Here is a 19,631-nt window from a genome sequence, read left to right as displayed (position 1 = left end):
AATTTCTGCCAGTGTGAATATTTCTCTCGGTACAACTAAGCAATTGAGAGATGTTTCAGTTCAGTGTAAGACTCATTCTAGCTTAAGGATGTTCTTTAAATAAATCACTTTTTTCTGAAGACCTGTGATCCTCTGTAAGAAAACCCTGGTCCCCATTCTAGTTATATTAATCGTCCCAAATAATAACAGTGAAGTAATTAAAATACCATATTCTTTATAGCACATATACTAATATGCTATAAACTTCCAACAGATGAGAATATCATATAAAAATAAAATTTTGCGTTCTTTCATAGCAAATCAGATTTATTTCCAGATTTCTTCAATAAAAGTGCTAGAAACCGGGAGAAAAGAGAAAGTATTGTGTGGGTATAGTATACTATGATAAGAGGCGTAGTTAACGAGAGTGACGAAAACATGTTTCCCATGTGCGAAGATAAAGAATGTGGTGAAGCTGTAAGTTTGCAGAAAAAAGAAGTGAACGAGTTAATTGTTCTAGAAGGCATGAATGATTTGAATGATGGGAAATACGCAATGAAAGAGGATATGAAAGAGTTGTTGGAAGAAGCAAAAATGAAGAGTAAGAAAAGAAAGATTGTGAGTGTGCTGCCTCAGTATGATGGGACAGAATTGAGAAGAAGCGTCCTGATTGCCAATGAATAAATAAGACGATTGTGCAAGTTATAGATCTGTGGAGTGAATTTGATGAACGAAAGGATCGGTGATGGAGAGCACTTGCGTACTTTTGGAATTATACGGAGAAGGTGTTGTTCAGTGAAATCAGGGAAACAAGATATATTATGAGAAAGCAAGCAATTCCTGCACTCGCGCTCATTTCCCCACACCTGGGGAAATGAGCGCGAGTGCAGGAATGACTGTGCAGAAACAGCCACGCCTGGAATAGATGAGTATGAATGTAGGAGTTATTGTGAAGAGCTGGGTGCAGTTTCCAAAGTCTCTAATCTGAATGGGAGGTAATGACATCATGTAAGGATAACTTGGAGTCGTGGACTCAATGGAATGTTAAAATGCAAAGTCCTGAATTATTATAAATAAAGGAAATGATTTTCAATAGAGAGAAGATAGAGAAAATAGGCAGGAGGAGGGGGTATTATTAATGACATCTGAAGAACTTCATTCAACAAAAATAGAAGTAAAGAAGATTGTAGATCTTGGGGAATGGATTCATTTGAGGTCTATCTGGTATGAGATAGAAGCCAATAGGGCAAAATATATTACTAGATTCTGCTAGAGACCTGAGGGGTGGACAGAAGTAGATGATGTGGATAACATGCATTGGTGGATTAGCACAATGAGCGAAGGCCGAAAAATTACCATGGGAGACTTCACTAATAGCAATGGAGGGTTATAAGCGACTGGAATGAGGATAAGATACTTCCATTATGTAAAGGTAGATCCAAAAAAGTAGCAAATTATATACCAGCGCTAGCACCTCTGGAGTGGTGGTCAAAGAATAGGAAAAGTTGGTTAAAAGTAAAATTCAGAAATGGGAGGATATGAACATGATACTCTATAGGGGAATCATGGATTTGAAAAAGATAGATCCTGCACAGTAATTTATTCACATATTATAATAAGAGGACAGCAGAATTCAGTAAAGGAAATGGCTACACCTTGATGATGTTGCTCAAAAGCATTTGACAAAAAGTCACATGTAAGACATTTACAAATATTAGAGCAAATGGAAATGGATATTGCTGGTCTAGTTGGCCGAGTGGTTAGTGTAACCGCTCTACAGCCAAAAGGCTGCGGCTCGAATCCCGCTGTTGGCATGGAAGTTTGTGATTGTCTGTGAAAATACTAGTGGTGGCAGCGGCCATTAAATGATGCGGTGTGCTGTAGTGGGTGGAGAGGAAGAGTTGTAGAATAGGTGCCCACCCTCGATAAGTCTTTGGAGGTGTCACGTAATAATAATAATAATAATAATAATAATAATAATAATAATAATAATAATAATAATAATAATGAGGCTGGTCGCATGGATAGGGGCGTGGGTAATGGACAGACGTCAGAGGGTGATGTATGGTGGAGTTCAAATAAAGGAGATGAGGATGGCTCATTGAGTACCCCAAGACTCTGGACTAGGATCCCCCTACTCTTTAATTTGTACATTAATAACATAGTGAAAGATTTGAGAGGGGGAATATTCAGTTGTTGCTGATTTTGCAAAACTGGACAGGCAATAGTTGATAAAGGTGAGAAGATATCCTGCAGGATAATTTAAATAAATTGGTAATGTAGGCAAAGAACAATGGTTCTCAATATGTTCAAAATTTAAGTTAATGCACTTTGGAAGTAAAGATTACATACTTTGTATCATATTGCTGGTGCTGTATTACAAGAAACTGATGAGGCTAGGGAGGTGACTGTGGATAAAGATTTGACATTCAGAGAACATATTGCAAGAGTTGGCAAAATAGCTCATAGGATTACTTGGATACTGAATAACACATTGACAAGTACATGTAGAAAGGCTATTATCCCCTCTCTAATTTTGGCACAGATTTTGTCACTCGCATTTCTAGGGGGATAAGGAAGTGGTGGAGATGAAATCGAGAGGATTCACATTGAGAGGATTCACAGACGAGTGACCAAGTTGCTGACAGGTCATGGAATATTTCATATCAGGGCAGATTGGAGGCATGTGGGTTGCAGAGATTAACTGACAGAGCGGAATAGAGGAGATATGATTGAAACTTATAAGGTACTAAAGGAACTTTCAATGTTTGACACAAAGGATATTTTTCAATACATGAGTAGACAAGGGGTCACACTTGGAAGTTGTCTAAGAATGTGGTTAGTAGGGATGTGCAGCCTAGGTTCTTTACATGCAGAGTGATGAATGAGTGGAATGTATTGTCAGAAGTAGTTGTAAGTGCCACAACAGTGAATACGTTTAAAGCGATGTATGATGTGGGTCTCCCACAATCAATATTTTGACTCCTTGAAGATAACCGTCTAAATACTAATAATAATTCTAATTTCAGATGTAGAACATGTCGGTCTATTTCGGTCTCATTATCCATCAAATATCCTCTTTTAGACTACCCGGCCTTTTCTTTCCAATTGGTTTATATTTTATCATTGATTTAGAATAACGGATAGTGGCAATTCAGTTTACATATTCTATGCAATTTTGTTTATTTAAAAAAAATCAGCTAACGCCTTTTTTATTCCTGTATACGGGGAGTAGGCGAGGCCATTTAGCCCTATCTAACTTTTGGAGACTGAGTGGGCAGTTCAATCTCCACTGGTACCAATCAGAGATAGATGGCCCAAGGCTATCACTAGTTAAGCGGTACACGGTAAAGAGAGACGGCTCAAATGTGCCGCCATCTCGTGGTCCCTAACCCTAACAAAATATATTTAATGTCTAAAATAATGTGGGTTCTACGGTCGATTTTCTTGAGTTTACAGGACGAAAAACCCGCTTGCCCGTGCCAGAGATCGACTAACTCGGGAACCAGTCGAAAAAAGGCTTAGAAATATTTCCTCTAGTCGTCGACTAGACTCGAAACCAAGTCTTCCTTCGTACGGTCAAGCGCCGTGGTATGCAAACACCACATCCACTGAGCTACATAGGCCACTAATTTTGTTTATATTTCTTTAATTTTTTTTCTGTGGATTTTATGTTTAGTTCTTTTAAAATATCTTCGTTTCTTTTCTTTTCCTTTTTTTTGTCTAATAATGTGAATTATTAGACAAAAAAAAAGGAAAAGAAAAGAAATTATAAATTATGAATCTCATTTCACTTGTTTTTATTCTTTATTTATCTTGTTTGTTTATCCCAAATTTCTCTGTCATATAATAACGTGGGCACTGCTAGAGTATTGTATATTTTCAAGCGTGTTTCTTTTTGTACATTATTTGGATTGAGTCTTCTATTTATCAGGCCTACAATCTGTAAAATTTTACTTAAATTAAAAATTAATTAATTCATACGATAATTAGTTCTTTAAACCCCAAACTAAGATATGGCGAGCAGTTTTTTTTTTTTTTTTTAGCCGGAAGGCCTGTGTAGCTCAGTGGAAGTGGTGTTTATACTCCTCAGCAATAAACCGCCAGAAGAAAGAGCGTCAAGAGATCGATTCTAGTCACCGACTAGAGGAACATTTTCTAATCGTTTTTTCAATCGGTTCCCGTGTTAGTCGATTTCTGACACGGGACAGCAAGTTTTCCCCCGGAAACTCGTGTTTTTCGTCATGTAAACTTAAGAAAATCGACCGTATGACCCCACACTATTTTCAGACATTAAAAATATTGTGTTAGGGTTAGGTACCACAATATGGCGGTACTTGTTAGCCGACTTTTCACTGCATGCTGGTTAATAAGTGATAGCCTTGGGCCAGCTATCTCCGATTGGCTACTAGTGGAGATTGAACTGCCCACTCCAAAAGGTTAGATAGGGCTAAAACGGCCTCGCCTACTCCCTATACAGCAATAAAAAGGCGTTAGCTAATTTTTTCTTTTTCACTTCTACCCAGTGAATTGCAAAAATGGCGACTACTCTGCTATCTGTAAGAATTGTACATTCTTGTGCTACCACCAACGTTTTATTATTATTATTATTATTATTATTATTATTATTATTATTATTATTATTATTATTATTGATACCTCCAAGGAGTCTGAAGACTCATCGCGGGAGGATACCTACAACTGTCTCAACAACTACACCGAACCTCTACTACGAATCATCTCCATCAACCGCCCACCACAACTAGTATTTTTTGTCTGTAAATTGCGTGTGTTCTGAAGGGCCGATTTGTCTGTATGCGGGATGAAAAACCCGAGTTTCCGCGAGAAAAAACCCTGCTACCTCCATATGAGATCGGCTAACTCACCTTCGATTGAAATCGTCCAGATAAAGATCCCTCCCGTCGCTACGAGAATCGAACTTAGGCCTATTCCAATCGAAGGGCGCAGTGTACCGTCGTTCTTCCAATTGCGCTACGAAGGCGTTTTGCTCACTTTCTCCCACCTACATCTATGTGAGAATTCTGTCATTGTTCCTGTAAAGTGCAGAATATCCGTAAAGATAATTCTATCTTTCCACTCCTGCATTCTGATTTTAACCGATTCCTCCAAGACTTTAATAACTTCTCAAGACATGCTAGATGGACTGCAACTTGCACTCTCCATTTCAGCACATTATAAAGATAGGCCTACCTTACCTTCGTTCGAGTTTTTTACAACTGCATCATATACCTGTAGCCACTGTCGGTGCCAGGTTATTTTGCGCCCTAGGCAAAGTTTACAAGTGCACCTCTTATTTCACAAGTTGGATATTTTTTAAAATGAAATTTTAAATATAAAAAATAAGAATTATTTTGGCATACTTCATTAATAATATACAAAGTAATACACAATATGTATAATATATGAAAATCAAATTTTAATTTTTCTGGCCTTCAATTTTACAAAATTTTGCAAGTTTTGCACCCCTTCATGGCTTGCGCCCTAGGCGGCTGCCTAGTTTCCCTAAACTGTAACGCCGGCACAAGTGGCGACGACATTTACATCGAGATGTTAATCTCGTCGCCACTTAAGTATTCCTGGTGAATAAGCTGCATTTCTCGCAACTTATCCACCAGGAATACTTCAAAGTTCACTCTCATATATGAAATATTTATTGTTCTCATTTATTAGTGGTAAAAGTTCAATTACGAGCAGAACCAATACGTTTTTGTGTGTGTGTGTGTGTGTGTGTGTGTGTGTGTGTGTGTGTGTGTGTGTGTGTGTGTGTGTGTGTGTGTGTGTGTGTGTGTGTGTGTGTGTGTGTGTGTGTGTGTGTGTGTGTGTGTGTGTGTGTGTGTGTGTGTGTGTGTGTGTGTGTGCGCGCGCGTGCGTGCCTGCGTGCGTGCGCGGGTGCCGATTGAGCTACGGAGGTTATTTACAACAATAGTACATTGATATTATGGGTTGTCTAAGAGATTTTTATTACGTTATTTACTTTGAAGAAAAAAAAATCCTCTGTAAATACGAAATGTTTTCAAGCCAATTCACAGCTCCAAAATTAAAATAAATAAATAACAATTTTTCAAAGAAATTATAATCTTTCGGTTCCTATTGGGTCATTTTTAGCAAATAAAGAATATTAATACAACTGTTATATCAATGTTTTGAAAAAGAAAAAAAAAACATTGAAATGAAACATTCTTGTGTGTGAGTGCTGGGAAATACAAAAATAAAAATGATATTTGAAATGGAAAGGCTGTTTTCGAATATAATTTTTCGGCCATTACAGATCCTTCTTTTACAAACATGGCTAATTATTACGTAGGAAACGTATTGTTCTAAAGCTGTTTCTTTCATCAGTTGTTTCTTTCATTTGATAACATTTAGGAGTGGTAGCAACAGTTCACAAATTGACTACATTTTGACTAGAAGAAAACATCTTAAGGTTGTGACAAATTGTAAAGTAATACCAACAGATCAAGTAGCACAGCAACACCAACTGCTGTGCGCAGACTTTAAAATAAGATCGAAGATAAGAACCTCTGGATGCCATGGGATGAAGACAATTAAGTGTTTTCGCTTAAAAGAGGAGAGTGTGAGGAATCGTTTTAGGGAGAGGGTGTTAGAGAGGATTTCGGATGGACTGGAAAGTGTACAAGATTGGTGAAAACATAATTCAAAAGTTATCCTGAGCTGTGCAATCGAGGTGCTTGGTGAGACATCTGGAGAGATTAGAGAGCAGAAGGAGGGTTGGTGGTGGAATAATAATGTACAAGTGGCAGTGACAGCTAAGAGAAAGGCAAAGCAGAAGTGGGATGAGTCAAGAGTGGAAGAGGACAGAGAGGTGTACAGAGAGAGAGAGAGAGAGAGAGAAAGCAAGAAGCCAAGAGAGTTGTGGCACAGGCGAAGGCCATGGCATATCAAGATCTGTATGATCAATTAGAAACAAAGGAAAGACAGAGGAAAAATGTATCAACTAGCGAAATGTAGAAATAAAGCGGGAAAGGACATCTTACATGTGAGGCAGATCAAAGACGCTGAAGGAAGAGTATTATGGAGAGATGTGGACATCAGAAACAGATGGAAAATATACTTTGAGGGACTTTTGAATGAGGAAAATGCAAGGACTCACAGAGAAGATGGACAGCCGTCACTTCCACTCTACTGATATTCTACAGAATATCAGTAGAGTGGAAGTGACGGAGGCCATGAAGAGGATGAGGAATGGAAAATCAGTGGGCCCAACAGAATTCCAGTGGAGGCATGGAAGGCACTGGGGGAAGAGGGAATTGACCTGCTGTGGGACCTGTTCATGAAAGTTTGCCAACAGGAAAATATACCCGAGGAATGGAGGGAGATTACTCTTGTCCCCATCTACAAGAGTAAAGAGGATGCACAAGACTGTAAAAATTACAGAGGAATAAAGTTGATGTCCTACACAATGAAAATCCTAGAAAGGGTTCTTGATGGTAGATTGAGGAAGGAGGTGGAGATTGCAAAGGAACAATTTGGCTTCATGCCTGGTAGATCAACAACAGATGCTATCTTTGGGTTATGGCAGATGATGGAAAAGTATCGAGAGAAACAAAGGGAGCTACATCTGGTATTTATTGATCTGGAGAAAGCATACGATAGAGTGCCAAGGCAAGAAGTCTGGAGGTGTCTGAGGGAGAAGAAGGTGCCGGAGAAATATGTCAGGTTGTTGCGGGAAATGTACAGAAATGTGAAGACAAGTGTTCGAACCTGTCTGGGACAGACAGAAAGTTTTCAAGTAACAGTTGGCTTGCATCAAGGGTCAGCATTAAATCCGTTTCTGTTTAATATTGTGATGGAGGTGGTAACAGAGGAGGTTAGAGAAGATGTGCCTTGGACAATGTTGTATGCAGATGACATCTTGTTGTGTGCAGATTCAAGAGAAGAAGTGGGAACTAAACTGGAAAGATGGAGAAAAGACTGGAAGAGAGAGGTATGAGACTGAACAGAAGTAAGACAGGGTATATGTGTTGCACAGTGGGCTGCAGACAGGAGACAGATCTGGAGCTGGAAGGAAATCTCATCAGGAAGGTGAGAGACTTTAGATACTTAGGTTCAACAGTGGAAGAAGATGAAGGAGCTGAGAAGGAAGTGGGATGCAGGATACAAGCGGGTTGGAGGAACTGGAGGGAGATGGCTGGAGTGTTATGCGATAAGAGGGTGCCGATCAATCTGAAAGGCAAAATCTATAGGACAGTAGTGAGGCCAGCTATGACATATGCTATAGAAACTGTGGCCCTGAGGAAAAATAACATCAGCAGGATGGATCGTAGCAGAGATGAGAATGCTTAGGTGGATGTGCGATGTGACCAGAAAGGATTGTCTGAGAAATTACTATGTCAGGGGAACAGTGAAAGTTACGAACTTAGGAGCGAAAATACAGGAGGCAAGGTTGAGATGGTTTGGTCATGTGATGAGGAGGGAGGACGAATATGCGGGAAGAAGGGTCATGCAGATGGATGTGCAAGGAAGGCGGAAGCGTGGGCGGCCAAAGAAGAGATGGAGGGAGCTGGTAGAAGAGGAATTGAGGAAGAAGAACTTGGATGTGGTGACAGCCCAAGATAGGAAGGTGTGGAGGAGACTCATTATCAACAGTGATCCCACTTAAGTGGGAGAAGCTGCAGAAGAAGAAGATCAGTTGTTTCTTTCATCGTTCGAATAAAAATAAGTGTATTGTTTCATGTTGCATTGTTGGCCATCAGTAAAACACTTTCGTTCGAAGTTAAACAAATGCTGGAGTTCAAAAGGTGAAGACTGTTGTTGGTATAAGCTTCTCCCAGTTCATTTCCTTTCAAAATACGACATAAAGTGAGTTGATTTCTGGAAATATCATTAGTAATTAATCTTTACTAATCTGATATTCTATGTAATAATTATTAAATATAATTAATCGTAATTAGTCAGTAATACACGTATGTTATAATTAAATGTTTACATCAATATTAAATGCTAATTTAACATTAATGCATCTATTCTTAATGATTTAAGTCATAAATTTATAATAGTTAAATATAACGAAAATTATATAAATAAACGCTAAACTAATGAAGCGCACTGAATATTTACTTTTAGTGAGTGAATTACCAAAATATTTAAGTAAAATATAATGCAAGAAAAGTTGCAGTTTATTTTGCAATGTGATATGCAAGGTTCTAAACTTATTTCTCTCAATCACTTACAGTGCTCCTCATGTTTGATTTATGCATTGATTCCCATACATGCTATTGTTCCAGGAAACTGACAACGAGCTTTTCCTTTTTTTTAAGATCTCGGAAACCTTTACTGGGAGGCACGAATGGGAAGCCATGAATCTATGTCTGGACAGGGAAAGGGAATATGGGTACTGGATGACAGTGTTCTTTTTATCTGATGGGGGTGTAGCCATTAGCGAAAAAATGTGCTTTATGTGGTTGAGTTCTGTGGTGAGTGCAATGTTATCTCAGCAAATTAATTTTGCTCTGCGGGCAAAGGGTTTTATAGTACTGTATTGTCCCTGGAATTGGGTGAATGTGTGTGTTTTTTTTGAGAGGAAATAATGCAACTGATGATGAATGTATTTGCTTGTGGGGAGGAGAACTGAGTTTCTGTCCACAAAGAATGCCAAACATCATTTTGGTTGTCCTGTAACTAGGATCTCTAGGAAGAGCAGGATGCTATTACTTTCTTTTGTGAATTGGATCCTTGGATGTTCAAATGGGACAGGGAAGTGTTGAGGTTGTCTAGCCATGTGGCCAAATAGCGAACGCATCCTCCGCCTAGCGTAGCCAAATAATAGGAGTAGAATACCAAGAAGAAGAAGAAGAAACGACATATCACGAGTTCATAGTGAACTCGTGCTCTGAAGTTGTCGAAGAGGGCTGAGATATCAGGAAGAAATATTGCTTGAATTAGAGCAAAGGTGTCTTTAAGTGTGTGAAAAAAGAGGAGACATCAAAAAGGACTATTAGGTTAGTGTTAAGAATGGTGAAGTCTTGTATACGTGTTGTATAGTTTATATATATATATATATATATATATATAAACTGCATGTATTGCAAGTCACCTAGACTTGCAATACATGCAGGTGCACACTTGACACATATTTGTCTGTTTGCTTACTTGGGAAATGGAGTACAACCAGTTTAAAATAGCTTGGTATCTTTAACATATATTATACCCAAGGTAAAAAACTTTCTACATCTATCTCGCATCCTGAGATTTTTATATTTAATAAGGTCAAAGCACCTTCTGGTAACTTGTTTTGGTAAAATAATTATAATAGCTCTGTAGTACTTAACCTTGGTATTTCTAAGACTGGCTCCCACTGATGAGCCCTCAATGAAGGTCGATAACGGTCTGGGTAGTGGCCCCTTGCCTTTAATGCATAGCATTCATAGATCTCCTGAAGGATATGGGTTTTGCATTAACGGTAAATATTAAGAATAGTGATAAGAGCTTATTCCACCCTTTACCGCAAGTTGTAGACTTGTACTACTTTATGGGTCACCTAGACTTGCAATACATGCAGGCGCAAACTTGACTTATATTTGTCTGTTTGCTTACTTGGATAATGGAGTAAAACCAGGTTTAAAATAGCTTGGCATCTTTAACATATATTATACCCAAGGTAAAAAACTTTCTACATCTATCTCGCATCCTGAGATTTTTATATTTAATAAGGTCAAAGCACCTTCTGGTAACTTGTTTTGGTAAAATAATTATAATAGCTCTGTAGTACTTAACCATGGTATTTCTAAGCCTGGCTCCCACTGATGAGCCCTCAATGAAGGTCGATACCGGTCTGGGTAGTGGCCCCCCTTGCCTTTAATGCATAGAATTCATACATCTCCTCAAGGAGATGGGCTTTGCATTAAGGGTAAATATTAAGAATAGTGATCAGAGATTATTCCACCCTTTACCACGAATTGCCTAGACTTGTACTACTTTATGGGTCACCTAGACTTGCAATACATATAGGTGCAAACTTGACTTATATTTGTCTGTTTGCTTACTTGGGAAATGGAGTAAAACCAGATTTAAAATAGCTTGGAATATTTAACATATATTATTATCATCATCATCATCAGTTGCATCAGTCTTGGGACTGGTAGCTCAGCAGCAATTTCCTCCATTCCGCTCTGTCATTGGCTTTCTTCTTAACCTCCTGGTAACTCCTAAAACCCGTGCTGTCTTTGACTTGGTCAAGAAAGCTTTTCCTTGGTCTTCCTCTTCTTCTTTTCACTTCTATTTTGCCTTCAGTTATTCTTTTCACAAGTCCATCATGTCAAAGTATATGTCCAAACCACCTATCCCTTCTAATTTTGATCGATTTTATTAGAGTTGTTGTTTCGTTTATATCTCTCTCAGGACTTTTTGGTTTGATTTTTTTTCTGTCGATTTTATTTTGTTCATGCGACGCCAGCACCACATTTCAAAAGCCTCCAATCTTTTTACATCTTCTCTGCCTAGAATCCAGGTTTCACATCCATACAGTGCAATGCTCCATATCAATGTCTTTACTATTTTTTTTTTTCAATTGTAGGTTGAGATTTCCTGTTAAAATGCTTTTCATCTTAGAGAATTGGGCTTTTGCGTTTTTATTCTTGATCTTATGCCTTCTCTTGTTCTGCCATCTTCTCTTATTAGGCTTCCTAAATATTTAAAGCTTTTCACTTGTTTTATTTGTTCCCCGCTGATATCTATATGCTCTGTATTGATAGGGATTTTGCCAGTAACAATGATTTTTATCTTATCTGTGTTGATTTTCATTTTATATTTTTCAAGGTTATTATTTAGTAATTTAATTCTAGCATGGTTTTTAACGTTCTTCTGTTTTCAGCTACAAGGGCTATGTCATCAGTAAATCTTATACACATGACTTGCTCACCATTTATCTTTATGCCACTATTTATTTTATCTTTAGTTTCCTAAACGGCCTTTTCAATATATAAATTAAATGAAAGTGGTGAAAGTGTACATCCCTGTCTTACTTCACTCCTGATATTTATTATTTTCTCCTTATCATTGACTTTAATCCGTCCATTTTGATTTTTGTAAATTTTATAAATTATTTTCCTATCCCTCAAATCTATGCCGATATTAGTTAGACAATTTAGGAGTATTCGCTGGTTTACTTTATCAAACGCTTTCTCTAAATCAAGGAAGCAAATGTAATTATTTTGATTAAGGTCTAATCTTCTCTCTATTATTGTTCTTAAACAGAGTATTGCCTCTCTTGTTCCTTTATTCTTTCCGAATCCAAATTGGTCTTCATCTAATGGACAATCTATTTTTGAATAAATTCTATTTTGAATAATTTTTAGCAGAATTTTGCTAACATGTGGGATTAAAGCTATTGTTCTAAATTGGCTGCATTTGTTTGCATTATTCTTTTTTGGTATTGGTATTATGGTTGATTTCATAAACTCCTTTGGTATTTCTCCTCTATCATAGATTTGGGCTATTAATTGATAGAGTAAGGTTTTTGACTCATCACCTAGATTTTGTAGCAGTTCTATAGGAATATTGTCTACACTTGGACTTTTTCCCTTACTCATTTCGGACAATGCTTTATCACATTTTTCTCGCTTTATTGGGGGTCCTAGATTAACTTCATTTTGATTTTCTATGCTGATATCAACATCAAGTTCGTCGCCATTATAGAGATTTTCAAGATAATTCTTCCATTCCATTAATATATCCTCAGATTCTATGAGTAATTTTCCATTTTCATCTTTGATGGCATTGTTTTTGCTGTTCTTATTAAATTTGAAAGTCAGTTTGTTAATTTTTTATAGGCTTTCTCTATGTTTTCTTTTTTAAATAATAATCTATGTTATTATATAACATATATTATACGCAAGGTAAAAAAACTTTCTATATATATATAGTATGGCTAAATGGCCTCGCCTACTCCCTATAAATGGAAATAAAAAGGCATTAACTGATTTATATATATATATATATATATATATATATATATATATATAGAGAGAGAGAGAGAGAGAGAGAGAGAGAGAGAGAGAGAGAGAGAGAGAGAGAGAGAGAGGCGGCTCGTGGCTTGAAATTGTGGGGATGTGGGGATGCTGCAACTTTTGAAATATACATATACACTATAAGTGCAGTGTATATGTGCTTGGATAGAATATAAAAATTATGCTAAAAATTAAACATGAAAAAATATTGTTTATTATCGATAAAATTATAGTTTGGTATAATTCAAAATGACTTAAAAATTCTGAGGTCATAATTGTCAATACCCCAATAATTAGGGTTCATATATTTTTGGGAAAAAAAAATACGGGACACTTTCGGTCTGAATAAACCAACAAAATTTTATAGTTTTTCTTACTTAAGAACATCAGCAAAGGGAAAAGAATTTAATTAATTGCAATCTTAAAATTGAACTTTAAACAATACGAAATCATTGATCTTTGCTGGTGATATACTTTTCAGATGACTGCATTTTCTCAAGTATAGAATGATTGTTTTACCACGTTATGAAATTCCACACAGTCCTTATTGAAAAACACTTTAACAATGAGCATAGATATCACAGTTTCTACAGATAACCTATTCTTTTCGTTTGCCCACAAGGAGTTCATCCGGGAAAGTCTTTCAATACTAGCATTTATGCTAGGAATGCAAGCAGAAGAACTCAACAATCTTCTTCAAATTTATTAATTCATTTACTTTAACACTGTTGAATAATTCATACCAAATTTCTCCTGTAGATTTTGCTTTAATTTCTTCTATCTTCTCTGTAATTCCTTTTTCAACATCATCACCTCATCAAACAGTTCAGTTTCATTGATTTGTGTTTGGGCAGACTCTTCAATAGTTGTTACACTTTTCTGCACACTTTTCCAACTGACACTGGCTTCTAGATTCTTCAATAAAATACAAGGCAAACTTTCCAAAGTAAGAGTGTCAGAAGACCATTCTTGGATGTATTCTATACAGGTGTTATAAAATTCATTTTTATAATTACCATAATTCTTCTCAGTGATGAGTCCATCTTCAATTTATGCCTTCAGTAAGGACTGTTCTTTTCTTGTTGCAAAATCATTATCTCGTCTCTGCTGAAGTTTCTCTAAGAGACTTTCAATAATGGATTTTGCTTCAGCAAGAGTGACTTTCTCACCTTCAATTGCACAAATTGTTATATGAAAGATTTCAGATCGGCATTCTAGAAATGTGACTATTAGCTCTGAAACCGGATTACTAAAGAAATTGTTAGAAGCAATGGTGGTTTTTCAAGTCAAAGAACATATGATTTGAGAACTTTGTACATCTCGTTCATCCTTTTGAGAGCAGGGTACAGAGACAACCATCGCAGTTTTGAGTGCCATAATACTGTCTTGTACTCAGTATTTAAAATGTTACTAAAACCTTTGAGTGTATGCACTCTAACAGTATAGATATAAAAATGCTGATATAATTTTTCAATGACAGCTTGAATGTCAATGGGTAATGTATCAGCTGCACATTTTATAGCATTATTTATGATATGGGATGAACAACCAACTCCTATCAATGTACGATTCAATTTTGATTTCAATTTATGAAAAACATTGTTCTTTCCACTTCCGGAACTTTCGCCAAAATTTGTATTAGTATTATTTGCTGACAAGGCAACAACTTTCTTTTCAATATTCCACATTGTCACTAGTTGCCATACATATTCTGTAAGTTGGTCTGCAGTTTCACATGGTAAATGTAAAAACTCTAGAACCATAGTTTTGATGGCCCCTTCTGGTATGAAGTATCGAACTAGAACTGGAACTATTTTCAAAGCACCGTTGTTAGAACTTCTATCATTATTGACACATAATTAGCTTTCTCATGTTAGTTTCTGAAAACAGCAATTGCATAAGGTGCTAATGCACTCACAATTTTAGCTTGAGTCTTCTTTTGTCCGCAAGTGAACTTTTTGCCAGATAGTTTCCGGATTATTTTCGACGTGCAGTCCATCGAACTGAAACTCTGGATGTGAATGCATACATGATATGCAAATGTAGCTTCATCAGCTGCAAGATTTCTTTCCATTTCACCCATTGTTTTTTTAGAAAAATAATCTGACACTTTACTATTTACACTTGCATTTTCTGCTAATTTGTGTCTCTTTGTAGCGATGTACTACGTGATGTCTGACCGACCGCCGTGTTGTATGCTGAATATTGCATTACGTTGTGTACATTTCACTTTTTCATCGACTTTGCCATCACAATTACATGGTATAATAAAAGGATATTCATTCCTTAGCTTTTCTGTGAACACACTTTCTCTTCTGCATTTTAAAGGCATATAAAATAATAAAACTAATTACGTTTCATAACAGATCTGTGTCATATCAAATAAACCGTGCTTAGTTATTACAACGTTAAAATAAAATTAAGATTACCACCTAAATGGCTACAAGTAACAAGAACAGAAAGAAAAATTGAAACATTTGTTTATAAAACTAGACTATTGAATGACACAAATGTACAATGGCTATATGAACAAAGAATTAACCAATATCTAGACAAAAGAAATCAAAATGAAGAAATAGAAATAGAATGGCTTAATATAAAAAACGATACTAAATGCAGCAGCAAATGAAAGCTTAGGAAAAACCAAAAAATTCAATAAAAGAAAAAACTGAAGATCTGGGATGACACAATCAAAGAAATAATCAAAAAGAAAAAAGAAGTCTATCACAAATGGTTAAGCAGTAAAAGATTAGAAGATGAAATAGAAGATAAAAGAATAAGAGCCATAGCTAAAAGAGAAGTCTGAAAAAGACATAGAGAATCATGGAACAAATTTGTTTCTAATTTAGAACATGATTTATATAAAATAAGACCCAATGTATATAAGATTTTGAAACACTTAAATGCAGATACCAAAGAAAACATAAAATTAAACACTGAATTGAAATTAAAAGAATTTCTAAATTACTACACAGAACTGTGGACAGACAAATATTTTAAAAAAGACAACTGGCAAACAATTAACGAAAAGGCAAACAATTAAATGAAAAGCAAATAACTGAAGAAGAATTAGAAATCAGCCTGAAAGAAACAAGAAACTGAAAATCACCTGGAGAAGAAAAGCTAAGTTCAGAACTATATAAATACACAGGAACAAGATTCAAAGAAAGACTCTTATTATTTTTAAATAAAATTTACTCAACTGGTATCCCCCCAATAGAATGGAAAAAAGCAATTGTGATTCCTATCTTTAAGAAAGGTAATAGAGATGACCCTAAAAACTATAGAGGTATCAGTATACTAAATTCCTGTTACAAAATATATAGTAGAATCTTAAATAACAAACTAATGAAATATTCCGAAAACTTTATTCTAGAAGTACAGAATGGATCTAGAAAAGGACGGTCATGTATAGACCCGGCCTTTTGCCTAAAATTAATAATAGAGAAAAGAGAATATAATTTAGAAACACATATTGCATTTATTGACTTTGAAAAAGCATTTGACAAAGTTAAAAGAAACATATTATTTAACATATTAAAAGAAAGACAAATACCAAATAATATCCTAAAAGCTATCACAAGTATATATGAAAATAATCAAATACAAATAAGATTAAATCACGAGCTATCATATACGAGAGAGATAAACCAAGGGGTCCGACAAGGATGTCCCTTCTCAGCAACTCTTTTTAATATCTACTTAAATGAAATAATAATAAAATGGAATAAAAATTTACATCAAGGAATTAAACTTTCTCCTACAGTGAACTTAAACACTCTTCTCTTTGCCGACGACTAAATAATAATCACAAATTCTGAAAATAACTTACAGAAAGCTATTTTAAATCTAAATGAGATATCCTAAGATTATGGTATGATAATATCAACGGAAAAATCAAGAACTATGGCCTTTAAAGGACAAGATCCAGCAAGAACTAAAATAGTAAAAGATAACAAGATCTTAGAACAGGTGAATTCATTTAACTACCTAGGATGTATGATCACATATGAAAATGAAAAAGATATAAACGTAAAAATTGCAAAATATTTAAAAATAACAGGTGTAATTAACTCTATATTTAAACCCAACCTAGTTCAAAAACAAACCAGGCTAAAAGCATACAATACATTAGCCCTACCAGTCTTAATGTATGGAAGCGAAATCTGGACAATAAAACAAAAAGACAAACAAAGATTAACAACAGCAGAAATGAAGTTTATGAGAAAAACTGCAAAGTATACCATATTTGATCACAAAAGAAACGAAGATACCAAGAACCAGTAATAGAAAAAATTAAAAAATATAAACATAAATGGATGGAACACGTTCAAAGAATGAAAACAGAAAGATTACCAAAAACAAGCCTTAAAGTACAAGCCATTAGGAAAAAGAAAACCAGGATGTCCTCTTAAACGATTCAACGATGACTTCTAAGGCCGGAACAGGCCATGCTAGGCCTAAATCATTGATACGCATCATGATGATGATGATGATAAAATAATAAAACTAATTACGCTTCATAACAGAACTGTGTCATATCAAATAAGCCGTGCTTAGTTATTACAACGTCCGCTAGTTGCACTATTCTCGCAACATGTCAGTATTGTCAATTGATAAGACAATTTTATGATTAATAACTAATATCGATTTCTTGGCAATTACATGTTTTATGTTTAAGAATGGGAATGTCCCGTAATTTGTGGAACACAAATCCACAAATTAGGGACAATTCTGAGTCCCGAAGAGTTTCATCGTGGCGCCAGGACACAAACTCGTAATAAGGGACAATCCCGTTATTTACGGGATGTATACGAACCCTACCAATAATGTTCTAAAATAAAAACTATAACAAATGTCATGTCTTTAATTGTAATGTCAAAACATTTAAAGAGACGGAGTAAACACGATAAACACTACGAACACTCTACTACTGGCGCAAACTGCATATAAACAACAATGGAACTGCGCGAAGGACAGTGCCACATTAGGCTAATAGCTTGTATCTCACCATGACGTGCATATGCTTGCGCGCTTAGCAATATGACACTGTCGTAAACACAGTGCTGCTGGCGTCCCTCGCCCTCCTAAGTACTACAAGACGGATTTTTATTTCATTTTTTTAATTTTTTTTTTCATATTAGAGAATTGTATAAGATCGCTGATGATAAAATTAAATATTACAAGTAAATATAAATGAATTAATAAATCTATTTATATCTCGAGGAAAAATTGGGGATGCTGCAGTTCCGTAGTGTCTATGCACGAGCCGTCCTGTAATATAAGGCTCTAAATAGAAAGTACTCTTACTTGCCGCCAATTTAGATCTAGGGTCGCCCACAGTCGCATACGATCGAGCCTGTGATTTTTTCGACTTTATAGCGAAATGGGAGGATGTTCTGTTCCAAATTGTATGTATGTACATATATATATATATATATATATATATATATATATATATATATATATATATATATATATGAAAACATAAATTACTTATAAATTATCATTGTTCCAAAGATAATTACGAGTCATATGTCTTGTTTTGTTTTATTTTATTATTAATATTATTACATGACACCTCCATGGAATCTCAGGACTTTCAGTTCCGTATTTTAAAGTACGGATTTAGACAATGCAGAATTTCTAAAATTAATAACAGTATTTTATCAAAATCGCTAATTCATATAAAGCAGTGCAACCAATAATAAAGGACATGGGAAGTCTTTTCTTTACGAATTCACGAAAAATTAATGCTTATGAACGTTATACAGCCCCTTCTATTTACTGATAAATGATACGAGCTCTAACCGCCAAGATAGCTCCAAAATGGCGGCAAGTACGGGAGGGGATCTGTGTAATAGAATAACAGTATTTCCAATATATGTACTTGTATGCAAGTTCGTAAGATTTTTCTTATATTTCAATATTAACTTTTAAAAAGCAAGCAGGGCAATGATAATTTATAACTTATTTATGTTTACATATATATATGTAGATAGATAGATACATATATATTCATACATACAACTTGGATCAGAACAACCTCCCATTTCGCTATAAAGTCAAAAAAATCAAGAGCTCGAACGAATGCGACTGTGGGCGACCCTAGATCCGAAATGTCCGCAAGTAAGTGTACCCTCTATTTAGAGCCTTACTGTAATATATACATATATATATATATATATATATATATATATATATATATACACGTAAGTGGCGTTGTGGTAGAACATCCCCTGGACACTCATCACAGGATCCGTTAATAAAAAGCCACTAACTCCATCCAAGCAATTTAAATTTCAGAGGCTTTTTCTCGAATCTGCTGCATCTCTCGCCATATGCCTGCCTGCTTACACTTGTCTGATACCAGTGTATTAATCCCTGAAGTTGACAGTTTAATTTTTTGCGAAATATGAGAAGTGATAATTCGATTTGTATTCAATTATTCTTTAATCTGCGTTGTCAATTTCCTTAAACATGTCTCAATTACATAATCGTAAATGGATTTTATTACTCTCAATAAGATAAATAAATCTCCAGACAGCATTAATCTAAATAGATTTTGAAGTTAAACTTTGCTTGTATTAATAGTTAACGTATGGATTAATTTATTTTTATGAAAATAAGGACATCATCATCATGAGAGAGAAGAGGAGGAATAGA

Source organism: Typopeltis vanoorti, chromosome 6 (genome assembly GCF_054136105.1).
Source record: "Typopeltis vanoorti isolate ZY-2024b chromosome 6, IOZ_Tvanoo_1.0, whole genome shotgun sequence".
NCBI classification, from domain to species: Eukaryota; Metazoa; Arthropoda; class Arachnida; order Uropygi; family Thelyphonidae; genus Typopeltis; species Typopeltis vanoorti.
This window is presented reverse-complemented; position numbering follows the sequence as displayed.